Source organism: Gavialis gangeticus, unplaced genomic scaffold (assembly GCF_001723915.1).
Source record: "Gavialis gangeticus isolate Ggan-Ray unplaced genomic scaffold, GavGan_comp1, whole genome shotgun sequence".
NCBI lineage: Eukaryota > Metazoa > Chordata > Crocodylia > Gavialidae > Gavialis > Gavialis gangeticus.
Window position 1 is genome coordinate 85,443,518 of NW_017729032.1, and position 14,194 is coordinate 85,457,711.

A 14,194-nucleotide genomic window follows, 5' to 3' on the forward strand; every position below is an offset into this window, starting at 1 on the left:
CATGCACAATATGATTTTCCTCTTTGTCCAGGAAGACAACATTATTATATTGCACTATTTATCTCTTGTAGACTCTTTTAGTCCTCCGGTTTGGAGGAATTTACTTTTAAATTAAATTAAATGTATTTTAATAATGGTTGCTCTGATAATTTATTTTCTTACTCCACTTGATGCATTCTTGTAGGTTTACTACTGCTCTGCAGATATCAAGAGCACATTTCCCATAGCACAGTAGATTATTTTTCCACTCTATTATTTTACCCTTTTGCTTTTAATTATTGATTGAGACAGCAGTATAAATATTTAGCACGTGGGAACTAAAAGTACACATTGAACATATTTTAAAGAAAAAAGAGAAACAGCCTATTCCCTGATTTCATTCTTTGAAGAAAATGCACATTTGGTTGATACATGTAAATTCATATGTAACAGGGCACAGGGGCAGTTCCCAGGTCCCCATGGTATAATCAATCCAGGTGTCTGGGCTGATCTGGAAATCCACATTGCTTTGTTCTCAGAAGATCATCTGATCCAGAAGCCAGGCTTAGTCAGCACTGAGATTCTTCAGTTCTCCAAGCCTGACTCCCCTCTTCCATACTACTCCTGGAAACCTGTCACTGGCTGCAGGAATACCTGGCCAACCCAACCTAGCAACTCTCTCTACCCCTTCCTCAGCAGGGGCTAGCCAGTACAGCTGTGCGAAATTTCACTGGCTGATTCATTTCAATGCTGTTTTGACTCATTTTGAGCTTGAAAAAGTGAAATTTAAATGAAATGAAGGGCTTTGAAACAGCATTGAAATAAAATAAGGGCATTCAAAATGTTCAAAAGTTTCAAAAGGTTTTGAGTTTTGAAGCTGAAGCTGGGCTTACCAGCAAGGAAACAGAAAATAAATAAAGGGAGAGGGAAGAGGAGGTGAGGGCTGCTCTGATATTGACTGCGTAGCTGGCCAGTGACTGTGATCCTTCCCTGAGGTCCCTTCTAATCCCAGTGCTCTGGGGGAGGGATGGAAAAACAGCATTAAAGGCAGCATTGTTTGAACTGAGCTGCTTTCTGCCATGCAGCAACTTTCCTTCCATGCAGGAACAGCACACACACACCAACTTCCACTCAACCAACCACCTCCACTAGCATGCACCAAACCCGGAAGTGGACCTGCTATTGGGTCACTTTCAAGATCTTGGTCTTTGGTTTGCTTCCAAGTTGCCTCAGGGACATGCTAGGGATCCATAACTGACATATATCAAGGTGTGCTTAGAGTGGGAGAGAGTGAGTGGGATGAGCTCATGGATGCCCCTGGGATCACGCTGGGATGTGGCACCCTTTAACAGATACATGCATTGTTAAACCAAATGATTCATTGCTTCCTTTTGGCTTTATACATATAGGTACCATACTTTTTCTTCCTGGTTATCTAAATGGCCTTCTTTTTGGTCACCTGCATGACATTTACATGTAGGTAGAAATCTATGCTGTCTTGCATACACCTGTGTACACATGTAGTCGTTTATGTACACAGACTGAGCATGCACAGTATGGCGCTCACTGGCCACACACATGCCACATACACACCTCCTTGTAGATGCAGGTGGCATCTAAGGCCTGAAAATGTGAAACACATGAAAAGCACGTGTTGCATTCCTGTCTTCTGCCCCCATATTTGAATAGCTAGGACTCTGAATGGGGAGGGTGGCATAGCTTGGGTCTCTAGCTTTCTGGCTGAGTTCCCTCATTATCAGGGACTCTGGTTTTCTTTGATTTAAAAAAAATCCCCAATTTTTGGTTTAAAAAAGTAACCCTAAATCCACATTTTTCCATGATTAAAATGAAACACCACTATATATATATCTACATATTAGTGGTGTTTCTTTATATCAAGGGAAAATAAGGGTTTGGGGTTACTTTTTTTAAACTGAAAATTGGGGATTTTTTCAAACCAGGATCCCTGGTCATCATTCTGCCCTTTGAATAGTCACCTTCATTTTGTTGCTGTTGTGTGTGTGTACGCCTGTTTGCAAAGGTGACAGGAGTTTGAACTTGCATCTACTTACATTTTCTCACTAAGTGTTCTAAACAGTAATCTATGAGCTAGATGCTGCCACCTGTTACAGCATTTCATTGAAAAATAGATGTTGCAGGTTCAAACCCTTTGTGAGTCTGAGTGAGCTAACACCAAAGTTGATCACTCCATAGCAATTGCTCTCACCACTGTGATATGAGGCTAAAAGCTGGGAGGAAATTGCTACCTCCTCTAGTTTCATTCAAGAAGGTACATGTATATCTGGGTAATTATTTCAACACAGGTGGAACTATTATCTAAAATTTGCATAAGTGCCAAAATTGCACTATGTGATTGCCATTTAGGTACATAAACATGAAATAGGATTTTGCCCTTTGTATCTATCAGGCAATGAAAACCAAACTGACCTAATTGTGGGAGATTCTTAAAGGGATTTTACCTGAAGATATTACATATTGGAATTGAAGGTTCATAATAGAAGCTTAGAATGCTTAATGAAACTTTTTTTATTGGTCGTTGTTTTAGATCTTGTAAATATAATCATGTTTCTGTTAAGCTTAACAAATTGCATTCAGAGTGCATATTAATTTACAGCAGTAACACCTGCAGAAAAATCCTAGAAAAATCAATTTCTCTTTACACCCCTGGGATTTATAATCATCTGTTATAAAGCTGATAACGATGTCGATTTTTAATGGCTTAAATTGGTTTCCCTGTTTTTAGTATCAGGCAGTCAACATATTTTGCATCATGTGCTACCTAAAATATGTGGTTGTTTACAAATGTCATTTTGTAAGCACATATTTTCTTTAAGTGAGTTTAGTGTTTGTGAAATGTGCAGATTTATATCCATGGAAACCAGAATCCTCAGTTTATTCTGAAGTCAGGTACAGAATAGACACAGGCTGTAAAAGCTTTCCTATACTACATCAGACAATAAGCTGAAATAGGACACTGGAAGAGTTAGGATAATTATCCAAAGAAAAAAGTTTCTTAACGGTTTTATAAAATTAGGCTCCTTGCTATTCATTACAAATCTTCTCCTTCCTCCGCTTATTGCTTCAAGTAAAATTTGTCTCTATTCCATTGAGGCTCCACTAAACTCCACATTTTATTATAATCAAGCTGGAAACACACTTGTCCATTATTTGAGGATCTGGCCCTTTGGTGATTTGATGAAATTAAGTTGCATCCCTTCTCTGAAAACTGAGATCTAGAAAAGTATTACAACCAGTAATTCAGAGATGTTCAGATCCTAGGTTGCTTTTTATGCAAGCTTATTATTATTCAAACCTAATAATAGTAACAATAGCAGCTATTGCAAATGATCTGGACAGTATTCTGGCTGATATGACCTTTAATGATGATCACTTTTTCTTGGGCTAATTCTCAATGGTTGCCCATATTTTTAGTGTAATTGATAAATATTTGCCACATTCATTGGAACTTATAGTTCTAAATTTTGTAATGATTTGACTTTTAAATAAGTTACCACACTGTATAGGAAAGGAATAACCTAAATTATTTAAATTAAATTTAATCAAATCTCATCTGCAGTAGCACATTTGGAAAGATTAAAAGTCCTTTTTCAGCTCCACCCCCACCTTGGGGCTGCTTAGCCTGTGAAAGGCAAGATGAGTTATAACCCAACATAATTAACAATGTCTAATCTGCATGATCAGTTGTGCTGCTAAATATATTGACCATAATATTTTTTTAAAGCAGTTCAGAAATCAAAGCACTTATAATACTTAAAAATTTTTTTTTTCCTAAAAATGCTGTTATGTTTATCTACACTTACCTGGCCCATATAGCATGTGAGCTACAGACATTTTATGCCAAGGCCCTAATATAATTCTGCTTGCTTGTTTCTATGTAACTTCTCTTATACATACAAATGAGTTGCATTTCAGGGCAATGTCCTTAACTCCAATTTTCTTTCCCATTGTCAAATTCTCCTTCCAGATTCAAACTTCTGACCAATCCTAGAGCAGACCTTCAGATCTGTGTATACTCTTCAAATTCTACCTATAATCTCAGTGTCCTAATTCAACATCTAAATGAAATGAGTTTTTAAAGAGATTGTAATGATAAGTAATTAAGAGATTTTAAGTAATTTTAATAGACTGTAATTACCTTATTTATTTTGGATTCCAGGAAGACTGAGAGAGAAAATGTTGATATAAATGTATAGTTATAGTTGTTACCATTCACAACCATTTTTCTTCTCAGAAATACTGAAAGTGATAAAATTCAATTGTCCTCATTTTGAAGTTGGAGAAATTGGAAAATGCCTAGATTTGAGACGGTAACATCACAGCTAGGGTTAAAATTCAGAAGCCCCCAAGCCTTTTGAAAATATTCACAATGTGGTGCAATAACATCCTCCCCAAAATTATTGCTAGGACTTCTCTAAAAGATTTCTATTTCATATTACTCTGTATGTATGTGTGTATATGTGTGTGTGTGTGTGTGTGTGTGTGTGTGTGTGTGTGTGTGTGTGTGTGTGTGTGTGTGTGTGTGTGTGTGTGTGTATATATATATATACACACACACACACACACACACACACACACACACAGATATGTAATCTATATACAGAAATATATTATCCATTTTCTATTATCCAAAATGGAGCAGTGAGTCAAAACATTAAAGCAAGGTAAGCTGTAACTGGACAATTTACACAAACCTAAGGACCCTTACATGCTAGTAGGGTGAACCATATATCAAAGAGCAAAGTTGCCATATTCTTACATATTTATTTATTTACTTATCTACTTATTCTGAACTACAACAATGATATAAGATTGCCCAAGTACACCTTTGGGCATTGGCTGCATTGCCAAGCTCTGATAGGTACCAAGAGAGGTTGAACGCTGTTTTGCTCACAGTAGCCAATATTACTAATGGGATTTAAAATCCTAATAGAAGTCTAAAGGCAATACTGATGATTTGCGCAGAGCAAGGAACTGAGAGTGAACAAGTCAAGAAGGCCTTGATCCACAGAAATACTTACGTAAGATTTACCATCTCTACAGGTTTCATCTGTCACCTCTGAAAACAGTTTAACTCCATCCTGTTTTGAATTCCAATTCAGGTAGTTGAGGGCTGCCATTAAATCTCCTCAGGCTTCTCTTGTACAAACTAAATAAGCCCAGTTCCCTCACCCTCTCCTAAGAAGTCATTTGCCCCAGCTCCCTCACCATTTATGCTGCCCTCCACTAGACTGTCTCCAATTTGTCCACATCCTTTCTGTAGTGGCAGGGGGAGGTGCAAAACTGAACACATTACTCCAGAGGTGGCTTCACCAGTGCTGAATAAAGGGGAATCATCACTTCATTTGACCCATTGGCAACAAACTTACCAATGCAGCCCAGTCTGCCATTAGCTTTCTTGGCAACAAGGGCACACAACAAGGGCTCATGTTCAGGTTATTGGCCACTGTAACCCCCAGGTCCTTTTGTACAGAGTTGCTTCCCAGCCAGTCAGCCCCCAGCCTGTACCAGCTCATGCGATTGTTCCACCCTAAGTGCAGGACCTTGCACTTGTCCCTGTTGAACCTCATGAGATTTCTTTTGTCCCAATCCTCCAATTTGTCTAGGTCACTCTGAATCGTAGCCCTACTCTCCAGCATATCTACTACTCTCCCCAGCTTGGTGTAATCTACAAACTTGCTGCAATTGCACTCTATGCCATTTTCCAGGTTGTTGATGAAGACATTGAAGAAAATGGGCTCCAGGACCAACCCCTGGGGAAGTTCACTTGATACTGGCTGCCAACAAGACATCAAGCCATTGATTACTACCCTGTGAGTCTAATGCTCCAGCAGTTTTCTATCCATCTGACAGTCCAGTTATACAGCCCATACTTCCTTAGCTTGCCTGCAAGATTGTTGTGGGAGACCATATCAAGAACCTTGTTACAATCAAGGTATACTATATACACTCAGCATCTCTGAGCATCCACAGAGCCATTCATTTAATCATAGAAGGCAATAAGTTTGGTCAGGCACTGGTGAATCCACGCTGACTGTTCCTAATTACCCTCTTATCCTCCAAGTACTTAGAAATGGAATACATTGAGGATCTGCTACATGATTTTTCGATGGAGTGAGGTGAGGCTGACCAGTCTATTGTTCCCTGGATCCTCCTTTTTCCTTATCTTAAATATGGGCACCATGTTTGCCCTTTTCCAGTCCTCCAGGATATCTCCTGATCACCATGAGGTTTGAAAGATAATGGCCTGTGGCTGTGCAATCACATCAGCCAAATTCCTCAGCCCCCTTGGGGGCATCCCAAATGGCCCCATAGACTTGTACACATCCAGCTTTTCTAAATAGTCCCTATCCTGTTCTTTCAACATTGGCTGCTCACCTACTCCCCAAACTGTGCTGCCAGGTGCAGTAGTTTGGCAGCTGACCTGGCCTGTGAAGACTGAGGTGAAAAAGGCATTGAATACTTCAGCTTTTTCTGCATCCTCTGTCACTGGGTTGCCTCCCCCATTCGCTAAGAGAAACATATTTTCCCTGATCTTCCACTTGTTACTGACATACTTGTAGAAACCCTTCTTGTTACCCTTTGCATCCCTTGCTAGCTGCAACTCCAATCGTGCTTTGGCCTTTCTGACTTCATCCCTGCATGCCTGAGTAATACTCTTATAACCCTCCCTAGTTGTTTGTCCAAGTTTCCACTTCTTATAAGCTTCCATTTTGTGATTTAGTTTACTGAAGATTTCCGTGCTAAGACAAGCTGGTTTTCTGCCATACTTGCTATGCATCTCCCTGTGCATCAGGATGGTTTGTTCCTGTACTCTCAGTAAAGCTTCTTTAAAGTACAGCCAGCTCTCCTGGACTACTCTCTCCCTCAGATTGGCTTCCCTGGGGATCCTGCCCATGAGTTCCCTGGGCGAGTCAAAGTCTGCTTTTCTGAAGTCCAGGGTCCTTCCTCTGCTGTTCTCCATCTTTCATTTCCTCAGGATCCTGAATTCAATCAGGATCACTGGTTACTGCTGCCCAATTATGGCTGCTGCTGCCCAAGTTGCCATCTACTAGTACATTCCCCACCAATTCTTCCCTGTTTGTGAGCAGTAGATCAACAAAAGCATGGCCCCTAGTTGGCTACTCCAGCATTTGCACCAGGGAGTTGTTCCCACAACTGTTCAAAAAACTTCCTGGATTGCCTGTGTACTGCTGTACTGCCCTCCCAGCAGATGTCAGGGTGGTTGAAGTCCTCCATGAAAACCAGGGCCCATGACCAGGAAACTTCCACTAGATGTTTAAAGAAAGCCTCATCCACCACTTACTCCTGGTTTGGTGGCCTATAGCAGACCTCCCACCATGAAATCACCATTGTTGGTCTCTCCTCTGACCCTAACCAGAGACTTTTGATAGGTCTATCTCCAATTTCATACTGGGGCTCTGAGCAATCGTATGGCTCTTTTACACAAAGTGCAACTCCTCCTCTTCTCCACTGCGTGTCCTTCCTGAACAGTTTATATCCATCCAAGACACTGCTCCAGTCATGCAAGCTATCCCACCAAGTCTATCTTATTCTCATCATATCATAATTCTGTGACTGTGCAAGGTTTTCCAATTCTTTATGCTTGTTTCCCAAGCTCTGTGCATTTGTATACAGGCACCTGAGGTAACTAGTTGATTGCCCTGATTTCTCAGGAAGAATGAGAACACCTTCTCTGATGCCCCTGCCTGATTGATCATCCTCCAGTTCACCCACTTCCCCATTTACCTCAGGGCTTTGGTCTTCATCCCCTGGCAAATCTAGTTTAAAGCCCTCCTCACTGGGTTAATTAGCCCTGCACCAGCTTCAGGGCCATTTGCCCAGTCCAGCCTGATGTGTTGTCCTTGGTCATGGACCAACCACAGACACCAGCCCAATTTGGCACCTGGGGCATATATATCATCCCAATCAAGCTGGATCCCCATGGATCCAGAAATTTGGCAATGGGTGAGTACTGTTAGCCCAAATTGCCATGGCTCCCCTGCCACTGAATTTCTGGACACATAAGTATTTAGTTTTCTTACACAGAATGAAAACCCCAAGTTTCACCAGTTTGTTTTGGTAAAGAAGTTGAAGGTTTTGTATGAGAAAAAATTATGTTTATTTTTGCTTGGATACTAAATGCTGAATAATAAATCCCTAAATCCTTAGCATATTAATGAAGATTCTGGTTTTTTTTAATTGAGAAAAATATATATTGTGTTATTGGATGATGCACCACACCACCTGTGTTCATCTTTTCAAAATTCTAGATTGACTCTTGTGTGCGTGTATATATGTGTGTGTGTGTGTGTGCACGCGTGCGCGCACACGCATTCAAAAAAACATACAAACAAGAATTTTTCTTTCCACTAAGATTTCATGGCCAAAGCCCTACTGAAACATGTTAAAAGTTAAAACTGTATCATTTTCTAAGGTTATTCAAAGTTCATCTTGGCCTAACTGACTGATGAAGTATTTAATTAAGGAAGTCTGGTTTCTATAGCCAATGACACACAAGAGAAATGCATGGCTGGCCTTACGTTCAACTGCTTTTGATTCTCTGACCAAAGAGACTAGTGACCCATTTTCAGCGGAATCAACTGGGGACATACTTTGGCACAGATCCAGAGCTAGGCTTCCACAGGTATTGGGAATCATGGTAGGATGCCCTAGCTGCTCTGCAATTGCTGCCTCTCTAAGATATTTAGTCATTGTATATTGGCTCGTCCTTTCCACATCTCACCTTACTCATAACAATGAGGATATTTTTTAAATTTAATTTTTAACAGTTCCCAAGATGCATTGCTACAATGTTTTCTATACTAGACTGATATGCAACTTACCCATGAACAGCTGAACTAGCCTATATCTATGATGGAATTCGGTTTAATGTCAACTAATTTTATTAGAAGTAAATTCTAGTAGTACTTATCTTTGGTAGGTGTTTCCTAAATGGAAATAGCAGCATGATTCCTTTCTCAGTGAGCATATAATATAAAGATAGCAAATTTAAACATTTATAAAATATAAAACATAAGGAAAATGAGAGACGAGAGCAGGGATAACAGGAATACATTAAATTTACAGAACCGTTGGTTTTGTAAATATATGGCAAAGAAGTGTTTTGCTTCTGAAGTCTGCAAAATGTATGTGTTTGTTTATTGTGATTTTCACAGGAAAGTGTACAGGTGTTGGCAATTTCTTTGCGTCCATTAGCTCTTATGACTTCAGCTAAGTAGACTTTATAGGGATTTACATTATATACCCGCCTTGGCATATCATTACATTCTAATAAGCATACCTTCTGCCCAGGTTTCAGAACCATTTAATTATGGCTGAGATCTTCACAGAAGTCAAATAAAGAAAAATGCCAAAGTAACACTGAAATTCATTGGAAGCTGGATTCTCAGCTCCCCTACAGTGCAAATCAAGTTGTAGTGCTTCACTGCTTTGTTCATTACTCATAATAAACATTTCATTTCATATTGTTCAAAGAGGCACCATTATCTAGAAACCTTTTTACAGGGTTACTTCATATTTAATACTAAAATGATATACCCATGTGCCAAAAGGTACAAATTTAGAATATACCAAACAAATGAAGGTTGATGCATAAAGGCAGGTGAAAGATAAGTGAGGGAAGAATCCTAGAATTTGTTCACTTAGGAAGAATTCTATTTCACATAATGACCAAATAGCACTTATGCAGTCATGTAATTCCCATTTTTGACACTTGTGCAAGTATGTGGCCCTACTTGACATACAGTGTGTTACAAGCATATATGTAAACCAAGCATGTACAGTAGGCTTCATTTTGACTAGGCAGGTATGTACTAGGCCTACACGAAATGGCTAGTATTTGCTTTGGATTGGGATTCGGGCAATTTGGGGGACAGTGATTCGATTCAGTGATTTGAATCACTGTCCTGAGTTGATTCAGCTGAATCTGATTCAGCCAATTTGGCCGCTGATGAATCGGCCAGATCTCTGAATCGAACAGGCCCCATCCCCTGCCTGCTCTCCCAGCCCTGTAGATGCCTGCCCCACCTGGCCCATGTCCTGGCACTTAAAAAAAAAAGTCCCACATTCACCAACTCCTGCCCCCCATTGCCCTGAGCTTCATGGTAGGGGCTCTGCCACAAGCCCACTGCTGCAGCAGCTGGTGAACGCAGGGATTTTTTTTGTAAGTGCCGGGATGCTGGGGCCAGGTGGGGCAGCCATTGACAGGGCTGGGAGAGTGGGCAGGGTCAGGGGGTTCTCAGGGGACCTGGGGAAGGAGGCAGGGGATGGGGCCTGGTGGGGGAACCCCCATGGTCTCCTTCTCCCTTCTCCAGCCCACCCCCCGCCCCCTTCTAGCTTGGGTACAGCTCCCTGCAGTGGTGAGCGGGGAGTGCCCAAATCTCTGAATCTTCTCCAAATCTTTTCCAAATTGATTCAGAGGCTTTGAATCAATTTGGACCTTTTTATTGGTCTCCTGATTCAATCTGGATTTGGAGATTCATCCACCGAATCAGGCCGAATCTCCTCCTAATTGAATCAGCAACTGAAGCTTCACACAGCCCTAGTATGTGGCTCTATGTGTGTACCTGGGTACATCTAAATGTGCAATTAACACATAGCAATAAACTCATGTGCAGTTCATGCCAGAGTTTATTTCTTCTGGGTGATTCTGGACATATGTGGTTCTGGACATATGTGTCTAGAACCACAGCCTGTTGAACCGAGGTGGAGCAGCCCCATCTGGCAGGGGGCCCAGGAAGATCAGCCTGCCATCCTGGGGCTTCTCAGTCCTGGCTCAACATGCTGTAGAGAGGCTGGCTGGGGCACAAAGGTGCTACAGTGTGGGGCTAACTGGTGGGCAGCCCCTTCACTGTAGCACACTCATGCCCCAGCAAATGTCAGTCACCATCTACATGTGTGTTTTGGTGCATGTAATGACTCTACTGTAGCATAGTAATTGTTCCAAACAGTATTATCCTACAGCGGAGTTAATTAATTTACTGCACCCTAATATGGGTGCACATGCACATGGTGATATTTTACTGCACAGCTAATTAGTCAGCTCTACAGTAAAGTACATGTGTAGATGCAAGCCCTGGGCACATCCAGATAAGCACACATGTGCAGGCATGAGTGTTTGTGCTGCTGTTATTTTTCCTATGTCATATGCCCCGACACGTGGGGTTTGGTACAGGACAAAATGCCTCACTTTGGGAAAACAGCCAAAACATGCTTTTGGAGCATGCACTGCACCATTTTTTTTTTTGATTTGCAGTGATTTTTTTGACAACAGGATCTCCTGGTGTCAAATTTTGTCACTGTTTTGCAAATCAGCAGCATGGCAAATGGTTATATGTGTTCTGTGTGCAGTTTGTGGTGCCTCAAATACCTTTGAGGCACCATAAACCATAAGTGTGTAGTTGTTTGGACATGCCCCCTGAGTGCAAGTGCTGAAATTGTGGCCTGACAAGAAAGAGAAGGGCTGTCTCTTTCTGTCTATGTAATATTATAGCTATTACACTTGCTCATAAAGTGGGTCACTCAGGTTTTCAGGCTTCACAAAAAGATGGGTTTGGGGCAAGACCACACACCAGATATTACACAGATCCCTCCAGCTCTTACTTTACAGCCACTACACACTCTTTCTACTTTTCATTACCTAAAATAAATGAAGACAAATGGGGATTTTCTACCATATTGGGACCTGCGGTCCAACCAAGAATCCAGGACTCCCCCTTTTAAAGCAGTAGCCATCTCACTGACCTGCATACTTTTTAGATAACTTTTTGCCTTTTGAAACAACACATATATCTATCCTGGCTGCCAAAAGAAACAATTTCCAAAGAAAGGCTGGAGAAAGACCTGCCTCAGCTATAGCATTATCTCAGCTGTGGTTATATCCATCCTGGAAAATCAGTTTCAAACCTAGGTTTGGTGAGAGGAACCTAGACCCTGGGTGTAGGTATTGGGTTAAACCATGAGAAAATTCCCTTTCTTTTTAGTGTTCAGACTGTTCATGAATGCCAAAACTGACAGTTATGCAGCTGGGTAAGTGTTATTTCACCATGTACATTAAAATAGAATTCTGCCCTTAGATCAGATCCAAAACACAGCCTTTAAGCTTAAAAAAAAGTGAAGATAACTTTTAGTGATTCTTACATGTTTTCTCAATAATTTTCAGATTCTGACTGGGACTGTAAGTATTGAATTATCCCAAGAAATCCTAGTATCAAAATATTTCCAAACAGGTCAGAAGTAATGGAAATCTCAACAGTCAGTGAAGCATGTGTGTAATTGCTGAGCCATGTGATAACATCCTCAGTGGCCTCAGTGCGTAGGCTATTGCTGAATTTAGTCAGTGGACAATCGTCAACGATATGCAACATGGTGTATGTTTTGCTACAGCTACCATCTGAGTTGTTGCAAAGACCCCAAGGGTGGATGTTGGCCACCCATAGACCTTACCCTGTCTGGAACCTATTCAGCAAGGCCCACTGATGGCAAGACAGGTTGAAGCCAGGTGGGCAGACTGTAGGATCTGTGATAAGGAACTTGTTTGGTGGTGATGTTGACCTCCATTCCTCACAGGCTGGCAATGGATCAAGAGTTTGAGTTGCACCAACCATCCATACCTGGTTCATACCAGGGAAACTAATGATCCTCCTAGTGAACCAAATTCTGTGAACTTTTCAAGGAATCCTGGTGTCATTGACATTGACCACCCAGACAGTGTGCAGCCCTTTGGCTTCCACGCCATTGGGCATGTACTCCAAATCTTACAACTTCACATCGAGAGTCTGTTGGCTGCCAAGTGAAATCTCAATGAAGAACCATTGATAACAGTCCTTGGCTAAGTTATGCATAACAAAGGGTCATTTTCATAAAAACATCTGCATTTTTGGGTGATTATCTGAAATGATAATCATATTTTTCAACACAAAATATGTCCATGTCTTTTAGAATTCCCAGTGCCACATGCCATGCTTTGCACAGGAAGATCATTTTGCAGAATCTGTCCTAGGTAAAGTTTCTAATCCAAAGAATGAGGCTTGAATATGCATAATATATTCATTTAAAAATGCTGAAATGCATATATTACCTTTTGTATAATGCACATGTAAATATGTATTGCTGTATGACAAAGAAGTAAACAGCATTATATTTGTTCGTTTGCAAATTCTAACAAGTAGTAGTAGGAAAACTAGTTGGAGAGGGCTTGTGAATATAGTCAGAAGTTTAGACATATGTGCTCTAAGTTTTTCTAGGTACCTGAGGACAGAACAAGTTTTTCCCCTTCATTCTGCTTGCAAATATGACTTTGAAGGAGAAAATCTTGTTTTCTGTTGGGTTTTCATTCTTTCTTTTTAGTTAACATAAATAGTAGAGATAATTCTTTTTCCCTGTTCTGGAAATTAAAGAAACAAAGCTTAGATTATGAATACAGCTCAGTTCCATTTAGCAGCATTATTTTCTTTACCAGTGTGTTTTGCTCATGTTTTGCTCCTTTCCTAAACATAAAGGTATAAAACTCATTTTTTTTTCAACTTAGAAGAATTACACATTCATCTTGCTTGTAAAAAATCAAGTCTATTCATACTGGTTCTAGTTAGTCAGTTCAGATTTAAGACCTCCAAAGAATCATTCATTCCATTTGGAGATGGGTGGCATATAACCTGAAAGTCCAATTCAGTCCATGGAAGCTGAGAGCTGAAAGTAATTACTACTTCCAGACATTGCTCATCTTGTTTCTGGAATTTTATGCCTCTGATTAGTCACACCTAAGTCAATGGTACCATGTACAAAGACGGTACATGCGAGAGCATTTGGTAGGCAAGGGACATGGATTTTGAAGTATAGCAGTGAATTTATTGGATTTATAGTTTATAGAGTCACTCCTTTGCCCTGCTAGAAGTCCTTCAATTCAAAAAGAAAGAAGGGGAAGGATTCTTAAAGACTTTTTTATAATTTCTAGTACATTCTCTAAGACTTGTCTATCATTAGCAGGGATCCTGTTTTTTTCTGATTAAAAAAAATTCAAATTAAAAAACGAACCCCAAATCCACATTTTTCTGTGATTAAAATGAAACAGTACTATAAATAGGCATTTCATTTTAATCATGGAAAAATGTGGATTCTGGGTTCCTTTTTTAATCTGAAAATTGGGGGGGGGGGG